Raw genomic sequence first — 19631 nt, 5'->3', positions numbered from 1 at the left:
AAAAATCAAGAAATAATAATATAAGCATATTTCTTAGAATGTGTACATAAATACCAAAAGAAAGTTGTTTAGTTTTAAGATTTGTGCAGTTTTCCTCTTACTTTTCTCCTCTCAGTACATATGGCACTGCTGTTTTGCCAATTTATTTGAGAGTGTTAAAACTGATCCTAACAATTAGAAGTGTCTTCTCCTGTCATGTAATAAATCTTTCTTTCTTATTTGTACCTGCATGATCACATTACATGAGAACAAGCAAAAAGCGAGACACACTACACTACACCCGTCCACTCAACTAGAGATAAACCACGACAGTGTTTAAATATCACACAACAGAATGTCTTTGAAAGTCTTAGACATAATAATGAAGACACTGCCACTCTTGTAAACATTTGAAAGGAGTGTTTAGTGGAGAAATTGCGAAGAGTGTTCTCAAAAATCTTGGGGTTTACTTCCTCCAAGAAGTCAGAGAAACAGGATGCAGTGGATTTTCAATGAGTCATTAATGTGACATTCATTGACTCTTTTGTGCACAGAATTTAGAAAACAAAGTGGGTTTATTTTCATGGCTGCCACTAGGACTAATTCTAGGGAAGGCATAAAATGCAAGGCAGCTGCCTAGAAATCCTGGATGGCATCATCCTGTGCCCTGTATTTACCAGTATGGAAAGGAGAAAGTGCTGTGCAGCTCTAAATCCAATAAGTTCTCAGGAGATTAGAAAGGTTTTGTTGTTGTTGTTGTTTTGTTTTTTTTTTTAATGTTGAAAATTGTTGCCTGAGCAGAATTTTGGAGTAGGAAGTAGTGAACACTGCCATTTTCATTATAAGCCTGATATATATACACACACACAAATACCATTAATTACAATAAAAAATTGAATGCAGGAAAAAAGCACCTCTTGGTGTACATTGGTAGCCTCTCTCTCCTTAAGACTCATACATTTGCCTCAAATTCTCCCTTCTCTGTGATACACCTGCCCATTCTGTAAACCCTTCTTACATCGTGTCAGTATGGCAAACTACATTGGCCACTGGCTCCTTCCCAAAAATCAACCTTAGAGAAACTATAGAAGCTAGAGGGAAACTTGGATTTGAAGAATTAATAACCAAAAAATAAAATAAAACACTGTGAGAGGTCCTTGGGGAATCTGAAGACTCGGGACTTATTATATGGGGGGTAACGGGGAGGGGGTAAGCAGGAAGTGGGAGGTAAAAGGGAGAATGCTTCAGCCCACGAGAATGGCAGCCAAGGGTTGCTGTGAGAAGTGAGGTGAACAAAGAACAGCTTCTTGTTCTGTGCTAGCTTCTCCCCCACATGCATCATCACAGCCTGCCAATCATCGCAGAGACTGGAAATAACAGCAGAGTGCAGGGGGCAGGGGGCAGGGGGCAGAGAGCAGGAGGATCCGATGAGGGATGAGGGCAATGCAAATGCACTGCGGGAGTAAAGAGAGATGGAAAGGGTGGATGTGTACTGACCAGCTACCCCTGTACTCACCACTATACCCCTCCCACTCCAAACCCCAGGGCAAGGGGACCAAATCTATGGAGACTTTCTGGAGAGTTTAAAATGGGAAAAACAGTCATGTGCTGATTAACAACGGGGATACATTCTGAGAAATGTGTTGCTGGGTGATTTCATCGTTGTACAAACATCACAGAGTACACTTACAGAAACCTACATGATACAGCCCACTACAGATCTGGGCTATCCAGTATAGCCTACAGCTCCTAGGCTACAAGCCTGTGCAGCATGTTACTGTACAAAACAACAAAAGATTAAATGAAACATGAGAAAAATGATACAATCAAGAGATGCAATACACAAGAGATCTATAAGGTTTCTGCCGATATGACACAGCATACTGCTTTACATCAAACTTTTTTTTATAGAAAGAGTACACTCCAACAATGAAAAGTATAGCATAGTTAATACATAAACTAGTCACAGTTGTTCATTATCATTATCAAGTAATATGCACTGTACATAATCGTATGTGCTATACTTCATTTGACAGGCACCACAGTAGGTTCATTAACACCACCATCAGCACAAACATAAGAGTAATATGTTGTGCTATGTCCTTATGACAGCTACGATGTCACTTGGCAATAGGTATTCTTCAGCTCCAATATAATCTGATGGGACCACTGTTTTGTGTGTGGTTCATCGTTAACCAAAACATTGTTATGCTGTACATGACTGTACACACTAGAGAAGTTATTTGTGGATGGTGGGCAAATTGGAATGATCACTATCAGCTCTGTGGCCTCCGAGGCTCTTTCTTGGCTTTAAATTACCTATAAGTACGTTCACCTACATCAACTGGCCATTTCCCAACACATGACCATGTGTCATAACAAATATTCCAAGGAGAAGAGCAGTTCTTGGGACAAAATGACCAGAAATCCGTGTAAGGAATACAACTACTATATAAGAAAATAACAAACTCAGCAATATAAATCATCTAAATTAGCATTATGGGAGGAGCAGGAGCAAGAAATTAAAATAATGAAGATGAATATATTAAGAGGTTATGGCTGATATCAGCAATATGAAGCAAAAACAAGAAAACATAAAGAAGAACCCGACTGAGTATTAGGTATGAAATATGTAATAGCTGAAATGAATAAAACAATAGATAAGATACATAACAAAGAGAATAAAGGTGATGAATAAATCAGTGAGTTTGAAGGTCAGATGAGAAACTCTCCTACAAGTCAACAGAAAAGAGTAAAGAGATAGAAAATACAAAAGAAAGGTAGGAGTTATGGAGGGTGGGAGGAAAAGTGCTGTGTCATTTTGGCTAGATTGAACTGCGTTTCCCAAAACTTCTTTTCCCATACATTTTCAGGTACAATGAGCCATAAGTGAGGTCCTTGTGAAAGATATAAAGGGCCTTGTCATTTACCTCCTCACTCTCCTCATTGAGGTGAAATATCAGTGGAGCCTCCAACAGCTTCACCTTCCATAGATCCTCGCTAAGCTTCTCTGACTCCTAGACCAGCTGCATGTTTGGCAATTGTGATGAAATGGTCTGGTTTCTGCAAGAAACACATACAATCAAGATTAGAGGCAACAAGAACTAACATGAGTTTCTGTCTGTCCTCACAGGCTTCATCTCATGCTTGTGGGTGCCAGCTTATCTTGCCTAATTCCACTTTACTTCCATCTTCCCTTCCCAACTGCCTGTTCTGTAGTTTTAAAGCTCCAGCATTGGACATAAAGACGATAGCTTTACAGAGATTGCTTAACCAGCTTTCATAGTTTCATAAGGTCAAATCCCTGCAATACATATATTCCCCTTCCCCACTCCTACCATACTGATATTATGTCAAATTTTAGTTCTAGATTGTTTTAGATGCATTTGTAAATTTGGTCTTTTCCTCATTTTAGTCCTTAATAAAAACACAACTTTACCAAGGAATTTTATCACAGTTACAATATTTCTTGAATATTGAGTACCACTTTCAACATAAGTTCTCAGTATAACTTCATTCTCAGTCATATATATATATTTTATATATATATGTAATATATATATAAAGTCTTTATATATATATGTTAAGTCTTTATATATAAAGCCATATGTATATTAAGTCTTTATATATATATATTAAGCCATCACATTTGAAGGCAATTTGGCTGGGTATAAAATTCTAGGTTCAAATTATTTTGTTTTAATATTTAAAAAGTATTTTTTCCATTTGTCGTCTTGTGCCCACTGTTCAATCTGATTTTTATTTTAGTCGTTGATCTCTTCATTATCGCTGGAAGTTTTTAAAATTCTTTCCTTGTCTTTGATGTTTCAAAATTTTATTCTGATGTTTCCAGGTTTGGAATTTTCCTTATCTCTTTTTAATTTTTTTCTCTCTTTCAGTATCTGAGAGTAATAGAATTCAATCAGAGAAGCAAAACCATTAGGAGGGGTGTATGTATGCATGTGTGTACAATAACAATTATATATATACACATACACATGAATTTACTAAATTATTTACCTAGTTAGGATGAATATACAGATATTGATAAGTTTAAGAATTTATTAGGAATACATAAACATGAGTAAGCATCTTAAGGGAAGCCACACTTGAACAAAAATACAATAATTTTTTGAGCCAGCAAAAACAACAAGAAAGTGTAGTAAATTGAAAATATGAGATATGGTAGGAGAAAAAATATCTATTACAATAGCAATTACAATAAATTTAAATAAAGTTAACTCACGAAAAGCAAATACTCTCTGTTGGTATTAAAAAATGAAAACAAAATCCAAAAATATGTTGTCTTTAAGAAACAGTCTTAAAACCAAAGACTCAAAAAGGTCAAAAATGAAAGAATGAATGACAAAAAAAAAAAAAGAAAAAAACTAAAGAAATCTGGAATAGCGATCATAAGAGCTGACAAAAAAAAATTGGGGGTAAAAGGTAAACAATACTATAGAGCACGAAGATATAACCATCACAAACATATTCGCATGAAGTTAATAATTGGTTATAATAACTGAAAACATACAGAGAAACATGAATACTTCCAATTTGTAACACCCAATTATCAGAAATGTATTACACAAACAAAAATTAAGGAGATTTTTATCTAAAAAGTATAATTAGTTTTATCGTATTGATTATATTGTTCAGATCTTTGTTAGGCATGTTCTAATGGCATATCTTTTAATATATATGCTATAAAAGTTCATATAATAGCAAATACACATTTTAAGAGCATGCACATATTTACATGAATATATTAGACCTAAAAGAATAAACTCTCCAGGAACAATATCTCATACATTGTATCTTTCAAACATAGTAAAATAATATTAGAAATGAATAAGAGGAAATTTTTTAAAAAGTCCCACATTTTGAAAATACCATATTCCTAAATGACTCATTGGTTAAAAATGAAATTATAATCGACATGAATAAATTTCTAAAACTAAATAAACATGACAACACAAAATTTGCGGGACATACCTAAAGCAGTATTTAGAAGAACATTTATACTTTTAAATATGTTTATCAGGAAACAATGAAAGTTGAAAAGGAATATGCTCAGTATCCAATTTAAGAAGTTATAAAATAGAACATCAAAGCAATCCCAATGAAGAAAAAGAATGTAATAAAGGAAAAGAAACAATACAATGATTTTTTAAGTAGAGGAGACTAATAAGACTGAAAGCTCTGTTTTCCAAAAAATTACCAAGGTAAAATTGGTAAGACTGATAAGAAGAATGAAGACAACAAAAGTAAATAAAACAAGAATCAAAAAATAAAAATAAGAAAATAATTACAGATTTAAAAAACAAACATAGATAAATTGGATAAATTCCTAGAAAACATAAAATGTCAAACTGGTATAAGAAGAAAAAGAGAATTTAAAATAGACTCACAAGGATTAAAGAAATTTAATGGTAGTTGAATTTCCATCCGAAAGATCTCTAAACCTGGATGCTTTTAAAATGGACTCTCTTCTCTCTACTGGATATATACCTCAAAGATTTGAAAACATATATCCAAAAAGATATTTGCATACTGATGTTCATAGCAGTATTATTCACAGTGGCCAGGACATGGAAGCAACCAAAGTATTCTTCAATAGAGGATTGGATAAAGAAGTTGTGGTACACATATACATTGGAAAATTACTCAGCCACAAGAAGAGAAGAAATACTGCCATTTGCAACACCATGGATGGACCTCGAGATAATCATGCTAAGCAAAATAAGCCAGACAGAAAAAGTGGAAAACCACATGATATCACTTATTTGTGGGATATAAACCTAAAAGCAACAAACAAACATGACAAACAAACAGAAACTCATGGACATGGACAATAGACTAGCAGTTACCAGAGGATGGGGGAGAGGGGGGAGGTAGGCGGAGTAAAAGGGGTCAAACACGTGGTGCCAGAAAGAACTCTAACTATGGGCAGTGAACATACAATGCAATATATATATATCTATCTTATTGTTGAATCGTACACTTGAAACTTACTAGATTTCATTATCTAATGTCACAATCAATCAATCAATAACAAATAAAATAGACTCAAATTTTCAAAAACACAATTCTTATGTTCCAGAAAATGCAAAAAGAAACAATAATTCTCAGTTCATTTTATGAAGCTAATATAGTCTCGTTTTCTTTAATGCTTCTGTATTTAAAACAGCTCATAAAGTTTTCCCATTCCCAGGTTATAGAGGAATTCATACACATCTTTCCTAGTACATGTATGGTTTAATTTTATTTTTACATTTATGTCTCTGATCCATTTGGAATTTCTTCTGTTATATACTATAAATAATGGATCCAATTTTCTCTATTCCCATATGGCTATAGACAGTGATATGCTGGAGCTGGCTCATGCCAGCTCAGGAGAGCTGATTGTTAAATTTTCAGAAATTTTGTGAGCTGATTGCTAAACTCAACCATTATTACAGAATAGATTATATCAATGTACAATGAAGTAAACCACGTTAAAAACAAACCTAATAATAATCAATGCTCATCACTTCTTAATTATTTTAATATATTTTACTATTATTAAGGCTCTTGAGATTATTTATGTCTATAGCATCTGTGTGGTAGAAATACTATAGAGTGGTATGCTGCTGTACATCTCTTCTCAACTTGGTATTAGACAATATACTAATAGCATGAAATTAGCTATAACGAAAGCATTTACACCACAGAAGCAGCAATGCTAACATCAGGGTTTAATGTATTGTTTTGTTGACTGTTGAACAGGAGTCACTATAACTAGCAGGCCAAATCCAAGTCACTTGTTTTCGTAAATAAAAATGTATTGAAACACAGCCACACCCATTTGTTTACATATTATCTTTGGCTGCTTTTGTGCTATAATAGCAGAGTTGAATAGTTGTAATAGATACTACAATGTCCCCCAAAACTAAAATATTTCCTATCTGGCCCTTACAAATAGTTTGCCAATTCCTGGTCTAGACTTAAGAGAATGAAGGTCTACGGCCATACCACCCTGAATAAGTCCGATCCCGTCTGATCTCGGAAGCTAAGCAGGGTCGGGCCTGGTTAGTACTTGGATGGGAGGCCATCTAGGAAGACCAGGTGCTGTAGGCATAAAAAATAACAAATAAGAGACTGTAAGCTGACAAAGGTCCTTGCAATCTGTGAGGTTAACCAAGGGTTGCCTCGCCTAAAAAAAAGAAAATGAAGGAGAAAATATTAGCAATGTAGATTAATCTTAAAAATTCACTGTGTCTGTAGCTGTTACATTGTGAATAGCACAAAAAACATTGAGGGATAATTTTCCAATATTTAAAAACTATTATCAGATTCAGCAAAGAAGTCACGTCATTGACAAATATGTGAAGTCAAGATTCAACATTATGTCTTTCTAATTTTACTTCTATCTTATTCATTAATGTAAACAAAAATATCTACCTACATTAATAGGAAAATTATACTCATAAATTGCAACCATAAGTTGGTTATGGATAAGCATTTGGCAAAAACAAAGGAAAGCATCTGTGAGAATCAATTAATATATGGAGTTTATAATAGAGAGTATTGTATATTTTATTACTATTTGTAAAGTGCTTGCTAAACATCCTTTATGTCAGTAAAAGTTACAATACACACATATACATATATATTATACACACGCATATGTATATGTGTATGTGTGTGTTAAACATATTTACCATCACAATACTGGATACACAGCATCTGAATTTCACTTATTAAAAATTTATAGCTCTAGTTTAAAGTGAACACAGTGGAACCATTATCTTTGACACCCATCCAGAACTACAAAGTAAGAACAATGTTTTAATAATTTGGTCAGCTGAGTTTCGTTGACAAATATTATACTAAATTTTCCTAATTGTGCTAAATTTGCTGTAAGTAACCATGATCTTTTCTTTGTTATTAAAAATACCTATTTTTTAAAAACATGTATTTTTCCTTCCGATTTGAGATACTGTCTTTATTGTACACTTAATTTCCATATGCAATTTAGTCTACTTCTCATTTTGCTATTTTGTTCCATTAGTCTTTCTATTTATGTGTCAATACCAAACTGTCTTAATTATAAAGGGTTTGCAGTTCATTGTAATGTTTAGTAACTGCAACTCCTCCCATTCTCTCATCCATTTGCTTGTTTCTTTGGGGGTGTTTTAGCTATTCTTGCTTGTTTGTCCTTTCAGATAAATTTATAATCAACTTGTCTAGTTCCAGGGGGAGATGTTGGGGAGAATCTGATGGTATTCTTATTGGGCATTTCATAAATTTATAAATAGCGAAAACAGATTTTTTCGATGTTGGGTTTTTCTATCCAAGAACAAGACACATTACTTCATTTGTTGAAATTGACTTTTGTAACTTTCAGATGTATTTTCCACATACAGGTTTGGAACATTTCCAATCAAGTTTTACCCTGGCACTTAGTTTCTTTTTTTAATATCACAAAAGGGATCCTCTCCTCCATGACATTTTGTAATTGGTTTTTGTTTCTATTATGAAGGCTACTGACTTTTTAATGTTAATTTTATAAGCTACTACATTACTAAATTATTTTGTTGTTTGAGGTAAGTTTTAATTGATTCTTTTGGATTTTCCAATTGTATAATTGAGTCATCTGAAAAGAGAGTTTTAACTCTTCATTTCTAATTATTATATCCTCCAATTGTTTTCTCTAATTACAATGAGTAACAGCTTCCAAAAAATGTTATATAGGAGTAGAAATTATATGATTCCTCTCTAGTACCTGACTTTAGTAGAAAAGTCTTGGTCTAGTGTCTCCTCATTAAGTAACATGTGAGGTTGAGAGCTGAATTTTATACACACACACACACACACACACACACACACACACACATAATCATATTGGAGGAAGTGTAGTAGGTTGAATAATGGCCCCACAAAAAATCAGTTCCTATTTTCTAGAACCTGAAAATGTTACCTTATAGGACAAAGACTTGCAGACATGATTATGTTAAGGATTTTAAGATGGAGAGATTATCCTGGATTATATTTGTGGCCCCTAAATGCAATCACATGTATCCTTATAAGAGGGACGCAGAGGGATATTCAATACATACAGGAGAAAAAGCAATGTAATCATGATGGAAGAGATTAGAGTGATGTGGTCACAAGCCAAGGAATGTTGGCAGCCTCCAGAAGATGGAAGAGGCAAGCAACAAATTTTCCTTTACACTCTTCAGACAGGGTATGGCCATGCCGACACCTTAATTTGGTCTAGTGATACCGATTTTAGACTTTTGGTCTCCAGAACTTATGAAAGAATACATTTCTGTTGTCTTAAGCCACTAAATTTATGATGATTTGGAGGCTTAAAACAAAATGGAAGAACCATGTGATCATCTACCTTTAAAGCTCCAAAAGAATCAAAATAATTACCATAACTACTCAAATAGCTAAGCATGGTTGCCAGATACAAATCAACTTAAAAATTTTAAACTTACAAAATCATAAAAGGCATATTATAAAATATAAAAGATAAAGCACCATTTATAGTTCAAAACTATAAGGATCTAGAAATTAACTTAGCCAAGATTATGCCAGATTGCATGGAGAAAAGTAAAAATTCAATGAAGGATATAAAGATGACCTGAATAAGTAGAGAGATAATTTATATTCTTGAATGGGATGACTTAATATTATAAAAATAATAATTATCCCCAATTTGATCTATCATCATCACAGACCATCACATGTTCAATGAAGCTGTTATTTAAAAAGTGTGGTTTGCACTGTAAGAATAGACATATAGACAAAAGCAAGAAAACAGAATGCCCAGAATCAGACCCAAACTCACTCAGAATGAAATCCAAAACCTAACTTGATTTCTAATTCAGGTGGCACCACAAATCGATAGGAAAAGAATTAATTATTTGGAGTCAGAATTAGGAAAATTGATTCACTACATGAAGAAAAAAAAGTAACTCTTGGACCAAAAGTGGTCACAAGTATTTTAAAGATCTCAACATAAAAGACAAAACTATAAAGTTAATAGGAGAAAATAGAAGAGAATATCTTTGTAACCTATAAGTGAGAAAGAACTTTTTAAACAAAATCCCAAAGACACAAACCTTTTTTGTATGAATTTGATTAGAACAGAATTAAGGATCTCTATTCAACAAACAAAATGATGGATAGAGTTAAGACAGAAGACTGGAAGGAGATATTTGCAAAATGTAAAACTGATAAGGGACCAATGTCCAGAGTATATACAGAAATTTTGCAAAGCAACTACAAAAAGATAGGAACTTTGGAAGAAAATAGACAAAGAATATAACAAAGGAGTTTACTGGAAAAGAAACAAAAAGGCTCAGAAGCATATGGAGAGGTATTCTAACTAATTAGTATTCAGAGAAATGCAAATCAAACCAAAAGGAGGTCAGTTTTTTTCAATTTAATCTGTAAATTTAATGCAATCTCAATCAAAATATTAGCAAGGTTTTTTTTGGATATTGACAAACTAACTCAAAGTTTATAGGGAGAAGCAAAAGACCAAGAATACTCTATATTGAAAAAGAAGAACAAAGTCAGATAACTCCTCCAAATTAAGACTTACTCTAAATCTACAGTAATCAAGACAGCGCAGTATTGATGAAATAATAGACATAATACATCAATGAAGCAGAATAGAGCACTCAGAAATAGACACATACAAACGTAGTCACTGATCTTTGGCAAAAGAGCAAATGAGAAAAGGTAGACATTGTGACAAACAGTGCTAGAACAACTAGACATCCACATACCAAAAAATGAATCTAGACACAGACTATATGCACTTCCCAAAAATTAACTCAAAATGGATCATAGACCTCAATGTAAAATGTAAAACTATAAAACTCTTAGAACATATCATAGGAAAAAATCTAAATGACCTTGGGTATGACAATGACTTTTTAGATACAATACCAAGGGATGATCCATGAAAGAAATAACTTATAAGCTAGACTTTATTAAAATTAAAAACTTCTGCTTTTCAAAAGATAGTGCCAAGAGAATGAAAAGACAAGCCACAGACTAGGAGAAAGTATTTGCAAAAGGCACATCTAATAAAGGACAGTTATTCAAAATATACAAAGAAATCTTAAAACTCAACAATAAGAAAACTAAAAACCAGATTAAAAAATGGACAAAAGACCTGAACAGAAACCTCACCAAAGAAGATATACATATGGCAAATAAGCATATGAAAAGAAGCTCCACCTCCTGTGTCATTAAGGAAATGCAAATAAAAAAAATAATGAAATACCACTACACACTTATTAGAATGGCCAAAATCCAGAACACTGACAACACCAAATGCTGGTGAGGATGTGGAGCAACAGGAACTCTCGTTCACTGCTGTTGAAAATGCAAAGTTATACAGCCACTTTGGAAACAGTTTGGTAGTTTCTTACAAAATGAAACATACTCATACCATATGATCCAACAATGGTGCTTCTTGGTATTTACCAAAATTAATTGAAAATTCACACCAAAAACTGTTCACAGATGTTTATAGTAGCTTTATGCATAATTGCTACAATTTGGAAGTAACCAAGACATCCTTCAGTAAGTGAATGAATAAACTGTGGCACATCCAGACAACGGACTATTACTCAGTGCTAAAAAGAAGTGAATAACTAAAAAATGGCATAGAGAAATCTTAAATGCATATTACTAAGTAAAAGAAACCATTCTAGGATACATACTATATGATTCCACCTATATGACATTCCTGAAAAGGCAAAGCTATAGAGACAATAGAAAGATCAGTGGTTGCTAGAGGTTAGGGAAGGAGAAGGGATGAATCAGTGGATCATGGAGGATTTTTAGGGAACTGAAACTATTCTATATGATACTATAATGGTGGACACATGTCATTACACATTTGTCAAAACCTACAGCATGTCTAACACCAATCCCTAATGTAAATTTGGACTTGAGGTGATTATTATGTGTCAATGTTGGTTCATCAGTTATAAAAAATGTCACACTCTGGTGCAGGAGGCTGATATGGAGGAGGCTGGTGCGGGGCAAGGTATACATGGGAACTCTTTTTACTTTCCCCACAATGCTCTCATGAATCTAAAGCTGCTTTAAAAAGTAAAGTCTGTTTAAAAGATGAAAAACAAAATGAGCATCACTTTGCTCTTGTAATATGGGCAGATACGGGAAAGCTGGGTATTGCTAAGTTTGGTAGAGAGGTGGAGATACCGTGCTCTGCTGGTAGGCATGTAGACTGGTGCACATTCTACAGCACAAACTGTCAAATCTATAACGCCATTTGGTCAGATTATGTGGGCGCATATCTTGAATCTATTCCTGAGTATTTATCACAAAGGTAGTTTCTCACACATCTACAAGGGACATAGAGGAGAATATGCATTTCAATGTTGTTTGTAGAAACAGAACTGCGGGCTATCTGGGTGCTGATTACCTGGCACAGGGGAAGTTAAGTATGGTGGCTACAGCAGTTAGAAGGCCACAGACCTGATATACAACACATGTAATATTAAAAACATGGTGAAAAAAATAAAAATAGAATGAGATCGAGAATATAGTGTGACTAGAAGTGAATTTATATATATACCCCCAAAGTACACATACAAATAAAAGAAACTTCATTAAATATATTGGAATAGTTCCTTACGTGGGAGGAAGGGAATAGGGGTGAAGATGTGGATAAAAATTTATAAAAAGTAAAAAAAAAAAAAAAAAAACCTAAATTGAATGACATCTATGTATAGACCTATGGTAATATGCCATGAACAGAGGAGAATGGTTGGTTAATTTAAACCTCTGCACCTAAGATCAAACTAAAGAGAGATGATAGATAAATAAAAGATACCATTCTGTCTCCCATTAGGGACACTGAAATACCACCACTACCACCACCACCCCAGAGGATTCCATTATTAACCCATTTGATCTCAGTCTTCTTACATGTAACTTTGAAGCTTTTTGTATGAAAACTATTAAGAAGGCCTTTTATTTCAGGGTGTAAATACCATTCATCCAATCTTTTACCCTCATCTCATTAAGTCTTCTCCTACTTTTCATAATTTGTGTTGCCATTTCTGATGTCTCCCCTGCTCATTACACCCTGATATGAACTAACCAAATGGGAGAATAAAGGAAGGGTCTCCTTACATAGGGGGAGAGAGAGCATCATAGAGGGTAAAAACAGCATGTGCAAAGGTATGGTGGCAGATAGGACATTTGGAGAACTGCATTTCGACCATTTCAATCCCTGGTAAGTGAGAAATGCGAGCTCTAGGAGATGAATCTACAGAGGGCGACAGGGTCAGATCAATTCTCAGATGACTGTAGGTGAGGCTAAGGAATTTGAATTTGAACCTGAGGCAAACATGAAAGAATGTTAAGCAAGGAAGGGTGTAACTTGATTGGATTTGTGTTTAGAACAATCACTCTAAACACAATATGGGGGAAAAAGGTGGGGGACAAGAAGGAGGGAGCCTCCTTAGAAGGATGTTCCAGTAGTCCATGCTGGAATATTCATGAATTTAACAAAAGACCCTAGTAGCCTGACTCTCATAGTGAATTCGGCATCTAAATGTAAAGTCAGAGGACTAGATAAAATGGTTTGTACAGGTCCTTGCTAGCTCTATGATTTTCAAATCCCATTTATTTCATATTCAATCAAAGAAGGAAGTGATGGAGCATAAGCAAAGATATTTGCAAATTTTTTATCAATATGCACAACTCACATTCAGCAGACAGGAGGCATTAAAGGCTATACACGATGCTGATTGCCTAGACAATTCCCTGTGATAAAGCACACTTTATAATTAATGATAAATTTTTTTGATTCAGGTGAGATCTGGTGTTCTCAAAAGTTTTAGTGTTTGAAATTTTATGGAAAAACTGTTCAATTTAATGCTGAATATTCTAAACAGGAGCAGAAATATTTTAACATCACCAGAGTCACTCCTGCATCTCCCATCCTAAATAAGATTGGATTTGATAGAAAAATCTAGGGCATTGCCATGACAATTACCAGGCTTAGTCTTAGTTCCACTCAGGTTTTATATAACTCCAATCAAACAAAAAGCAGAGGGCTATAAGGGTCAGAGATGGGTGCTCACTTCTGCCTCTCATTATCAGAGTGTTCGGACTCCAACAGTAACACAACACGTTAAGCCACTGGTTCTCAATCTTGGCCGCATGTTAGAATCATCTAAGGATCTTTTACAAATTACTGATGCCTAGGCCTTCTCCCTAGAGTTTCTGATTTAATTGGTCTGGAATGAGAAGGCTTTGAAATCTTTCCAGGTCATATTAATGTGTGGCCAGGGTTTAGATCCATGGCACTAGATAATTACCATGGCAATTCTCAAGGTGCCACACAGGGATGGCTACAAGTTGGGGATATTCTCCAAGTGGCTGGCAGTCTGGATTCTTGTGTGTTTGGATTATTTCATGGTTTGGCAAAAATAATAGAACAACCACATTAAAAATAAAACAGTTCTATTATTGATGTCCTATCTAAAGGTTCCCAGTGTTTTCATAAAACATATTTCATGGTTTTATAGAATTTTTTTTTTAATGGAGCAAGGGGAAGTAGGGGAAAAGGGAAGAGAGGGAGGAAATGCAGAGATCTCATCTAGAGTTCGTACATAGGAGTTTGAGAACCTCTGGGTTTAAGAAGGAGCTGGGCTCAGTGCAAAAAAGCAGCGTTGTACAGGACACCACCTGCTTCCAAACATGCTCTCAGGGCTTTTTGAGTTCTATTATAATTTTTTTTTTTTTTAAATAATCATGGTTCATAATATTGCCAAGTGATCTATCTGGGTGTCTCTATCTGTCTCTCTGTCTCTCTGTCTCTCTGTCTTTCTCTCTCTCTAAGTCCTAAATCAATAGAAGATATTTTATCTTATTTTCTTGCATCCTTAAAATAACACAAATTAGTCTTAGGAATCTCTAGCACCTTGTTGTTTCCGTACTAGAAAACTGTTAGATCTTAGTCATCAGCCTGCTGCACTGTTCCTTTTTCAGACACATACACCATCCACAATTTTTCTGATATCCTTGCTTTTGACTGGTGTGGCTGAATCAAAGCAGCTGAATCAAAGCAGCTAAATTTGATACAAATTTAATGTTATTTCCTTCAAGACTTAACTTCTCTCTGGGCTCGAAATACTGAACAAGCAATGCTTGGCCTCATTCGAACCCTATGAATGCATTTTTTACACAAGAAATTCAGGATTTCAACAATAGACCCATTCTACTGGACAATGATGCTGATTGGAGATGTGACTACATGGACCTCACCTTGTAACAGAAGCCCAGTATCTCACCCTTGATCATGTTCTGTACATGACCACAGACAGTCCAAACTGCAGACAGCTCCTTTTTATTTCCCTACTGCTATAGAGTGAATGTTTGCGTTGCCCCTAAATGTGTTGAAACCAAATCCCCAATGTGGTGGCACTGGAGGTGGGCTGCCTCACATTTTTGAACACCCTCTTCTCTCATAAATGGGAGCCTACTCGCCCCTCCTGCCATGTGAGGACACAACAAGAAGACAGCCATCTACGAAGCAGGAAACAGGTTCTCACCAGATGCTGAATCTGCCAGTGCCTTGATCTTGGATGTTCCAGCCTCCAGAAATGTGAGAAATAAGTTTCTGTTGTTTATAAGCCACCCACTGTATAGTATTCTGTTCTAGTAGCCAGAACTGACTAAAAATCCCCCATTTGTCAACCCAGAGTCTCTAGTTTTTCTTTCCAAGGAGACTGACTTCTATATTGATGTGATTAAAGTCCCTCCATGGGTTTCCTCTGGGACCCTTCTCAATAACTGTGAGTCCCTTCAGAGTGAAGTCGACATTCTCTGGAATATCAACAGTCTGATTGCTTAAGATGGTCTTCATCCTCACAGCAGATGTGGCAAAGAGCTTGAGGCCTCCCGATATGGATATCGGTAGGGGTCTTATATAGCCTTTCTTTTCGTCATTGTAAAAAATTATTATATAAAATATAATTTTATTAAAATATAATTATGTATTAGTTTCCTAGCACTGCTATAACAATATATCATAAATTGGGTGGCTTTGAATAACAGAAACTTATTGCCTCACAGTTCTCGTGGTCAGAAGTCTGAAATCAAGGTGTCAGCAGGGCCATGCTCCCCCTGAAATCCATAAAGACATTTTTCTTTACCTTTCCCTTGTTTCTGGTGGTTCGCTAGCAATCTTCAGTGTTCCTTGGTTTACATCTGCATAATCCTAATGTCTGCCTTCATTGTCACATGGTATTCTCATTTTGTGTCAGTGTCACTATCTTCATATGGCTGTCTTCTTATAAGAACACCAACTATATTGGATTATGGGCCTATCCTACTTCAATATGACTTCATCTTAACTAACTGTATGTGCAATGGCCCTATTTTTAAATAAGTTCACATTCTAAGGTAGTAGGGGTTAGGATTTCAACATAACTTTTTGAAGGACACAGTTCAACCCATAACAATATACAACTAGATTATTAAGGGCTTTATAAATGTACAAAATCTAAATTTCTAAAGAAATTGATTCATTAACTTCTACATGCCAAGATATCTTTTGATGAAGCCATTTCATTTCTGGTGCTCTTCACGAAAGGTCCAAAGATGAGGTGAATCTCTGCAATAAAAAGAGAAATCCTTGACTAAAAGAATACGCCCTTAGGTCTATTCCTCTATAATTTATCTTCTTTTCAATTAAAGCAAAAGAGAAAATGAAAAGAAACATCTTTCCTTGTTATTTGTTACCAAATTTTAGTTGAGAGTTTATCTTAAAATCTTGAGTCATGTTGGAAAGGAGAATGTTTTTAGGGAATATGAAAAGGTACCATCTTTGTTAGTGTGAAACATGAGAATCTAAAAAGACTGAGAAAAAAAGCCACTCTAATTTTTGAAGGCTATTTTTATCTGTTTGCTGTACTTATGATAACTTGCATCAGAAAGACTTTGATGATAAAAAAAAGTTATTCCTCAAGGTTTTTATTGGTAAAATGACCTACATTTTTTTCTATGCCATTGAATGAAATTCTATCCTTCAATCTACTGAACCAAAGAATATTTCTACTAAGGATCTAATGTCATGAAACCAAAGAGAAAGTTTAGACTTTTTTCTCCTTTCATATAAACTTACACTAAAAATACTAAAAAATGCTAAAAAGATTCAAGGTATAAATAGGTAGATTGGTAAATATCAAAACCTCAAATAGTATTTTACTTTCCCACTATGTCTGTAACAGAGGAAAGTACTGCCCAGACAAGCTGAGTAGACAGAGAGTATGAGAGGCCTCACTTTGAAGATAACTAAGACTTTTCCTGAGTATTGAGATAGAATGTCCTCAACCACACTGCCCCAGCCCTAGGTGAGCATGGTCATGTCGGTGCCTTGCAGTGACAGGCTATAAGTGACAGAAATCCAACTCAAACTGCTGTAAGAAAAGGAAAGAAAAAACCAGGCTTGTAACTAATTAAACATGCCTGGACAAAGTGGCTCAACAATGTCCCCAGGATTCGGCTCTCTAACACCTTCTTTTCTTTCTGCTTTCTTTTCAGGCTTACGCCTTCCAGCTTCAAGTTCAACAAAAAGGAAACACATTTCTGTAGTTCCAAGATGGGACCTTGCAACTGGAATATGTGTCCCTCTTGAACTGTGGCCAAGGGAATGAAAACCCTATTGGACAGCCTGAAATCAGTGCCCACTCCAGAAATGAGGAGGTTAGGTCAGCATTACCTGAACTTCAAAGATTGTGCTGGGGAGAGACAAAATCAGGAGCTGTTACCAGGGGTGTGGAGACTGAGTTGGCAAAAACAAGCCACGCCCATTTCGAATGAAGATAAAGAATATAGCATAGGAAGAGAAGTACTTGGAGAAATGAGCTGAAACTTAAGTCTTCTCTTTCCAAAGCTGAGATAAATACATATGATTAATTTTGACTCTTCCTGTGGCCCATCAGAAGTAGTGTATCAAATGATAACTACTCTAAAGATGCAATGTAGATGAACCTCAAAAACATTTATATTAAATAAAAGAAGCCAGACACAAATGGTCACATATCGTATGATTTCATTTATATAAATATCCAGAAAAATGTACATCCATAGAGACAGAAAGTAGATTGCTGTTTTTTTGGGGATGCACATTTTTCTAGATATTTATTGATATGAATGAAATCATACAATATATGACCATTTGTATCTGGCTTCTTTTATTTAGTATAATGTTTTTGAGGTTCATCCACATTGTATCTTTAGAGTAGTTATGATTTTCAGCCGACCCAAACCCATTGTATTTGGGTATCTAGTTCACCTCCATTGCAGAGAACACAGCAGTTTTGGCCAACAAACATTTCACTCGGTCACTGGCTACATCCAGTTTATACCTTGGACAGCCTGTGTCTTTGCTTAGGCATCTAAATGGCAGGGATCTGACCGCACCAGAGAGCTCTGTGTTTTACATTCCATTTTTTATCCCATTATTTTATTCTGTGTACACAATATGATGCTTTGTTTATAGAAGGTGCCTCAAGAAATTCTTGCTTTAAAGGCTAGATGAATGAAAATCATACACTATTAAGGCTAAAAGGATCTTGAAAATTCATCCAGCCTTTTCTGAAGCCTCCAGGAAGGGCATATACTCAAGCCAACTCAAGTAAATGAGAATTTACTCAATTTTTTTAACCTCTAGCAAAAATTTCTAAATCCATTTTCATAAAATAGAATTAACTTGGCATTCAACAACTCTATCTAAAACTTTCTCACCACATGTGATGTGAATGTGACAGAGAGAAAACACACTGGGCTGGGGACTAAGCCGTCTGGAGCGGGGCCTGGCTCTGTGGCTCACAGGGCCATGACTTCAGCAGCATCGTTTACCCTGTAGGGATTTTATGTGCTTCATCCACAAAATTATAGGGGTTGACAAGAGAATCACTAAGCCCACTTCAATTCTAAAATTCTATTAATCCTTATCATTTATGTGCCAGGATAATCATAGTGAAGCTCTTTTAATATGACAACTTAACTGTGTGATATGTCTTCCCTTGCTTTACTGATTTAAAGGGATAGAATACAAATGTTTTCTCTTATTCACCTCGTAGGACTTTAAGATTAACATCCCCTCCTGTCACCTCAGGAAAAGAGAATTCTATTTTTAGCTGTTAACAATTTTAGGGTGTACTTTTGAGGAGCCATTAAAATCTATACTGAAAGAATAACAGGAAAAAATGTTCAGAAGAGAAGGAGTCCCTCTGACAAAAACTCAAAGAAAGCAGTGAGATTTCCTCCAGACTAAAAAGAAATCACAGATCTTGGACAAGGGTGTGGAGGGAGGATGGTGAAGAAGCCCATGAACCTATCCTGAAGAAGTTGCCCAAAAACTGAAAGATAACTACACGTTCACAGAAGCTCACGGGAGCCAAGTCATTACCACTAACTGCCTAACTGTCAATTAGGCATGAACTCCCTTAACCTATGCCCAGAGCCCTCCCCATGGATCATTCTGGTGGTTGGAATAGAGGAGTCCACTTTTCGGCACCTAGCACCCTGTGACTGAGTGCCCATCAGTGCAACCGGCGTTGTTCAATCTGGACCTGAATACCTCAAGTGGACATTCC

The 19631-nt window shown here is 35.3% G+C and overlaps 1 long non-coding RNA gene and 1 other non-coding gene across 3 annotated transcripts in view; one reads left to right on the top strand and one right to left on the bottom strand.

Moving 5' to 3' along the window:
- LOC112480629 overlaps positions 1-19631 on the bottom strand; it is a 141582-nt gene that overhangs the window by 43526 nt on the left and 78425 nt on the right. For both annotated transcript variants that reach the window (XR_003046710.1, XR_003046712.1), the window contains exon 2: positions 2910-3042. This is a non-coding gene — a long non-coding RNA (uncharacterized LOC112480629). The remainder of the gene's footprint in view (positions 1-2909; positions 3043-19631) is intronic.
- On the top strand, positions 6980-7098 carry LOC112481016. The gene has a single exon (XR_003046783.1). It is a non-coding gene; the product is annotated as a 5S ribosomal RNA (ribosomal RNA).

The sequence above is a fragment of the Pteropus alecto genome, unplaced genomic scaffold, assembly GCF_000325575.1.
Source record: "Pteropus alecto unplaced genomic scaffold, ASM32557v1 scaffold20, whole genome shotgun sequence".
NCBI lineage: Eukaryota > Metazoa > Chordata > Mammalia > Chiroptera > Pteropodidae > Pteropus > Pteropus alecto.
This window is presented reverse-complemented; position numbering and strand designations above follow the sequence as displayed.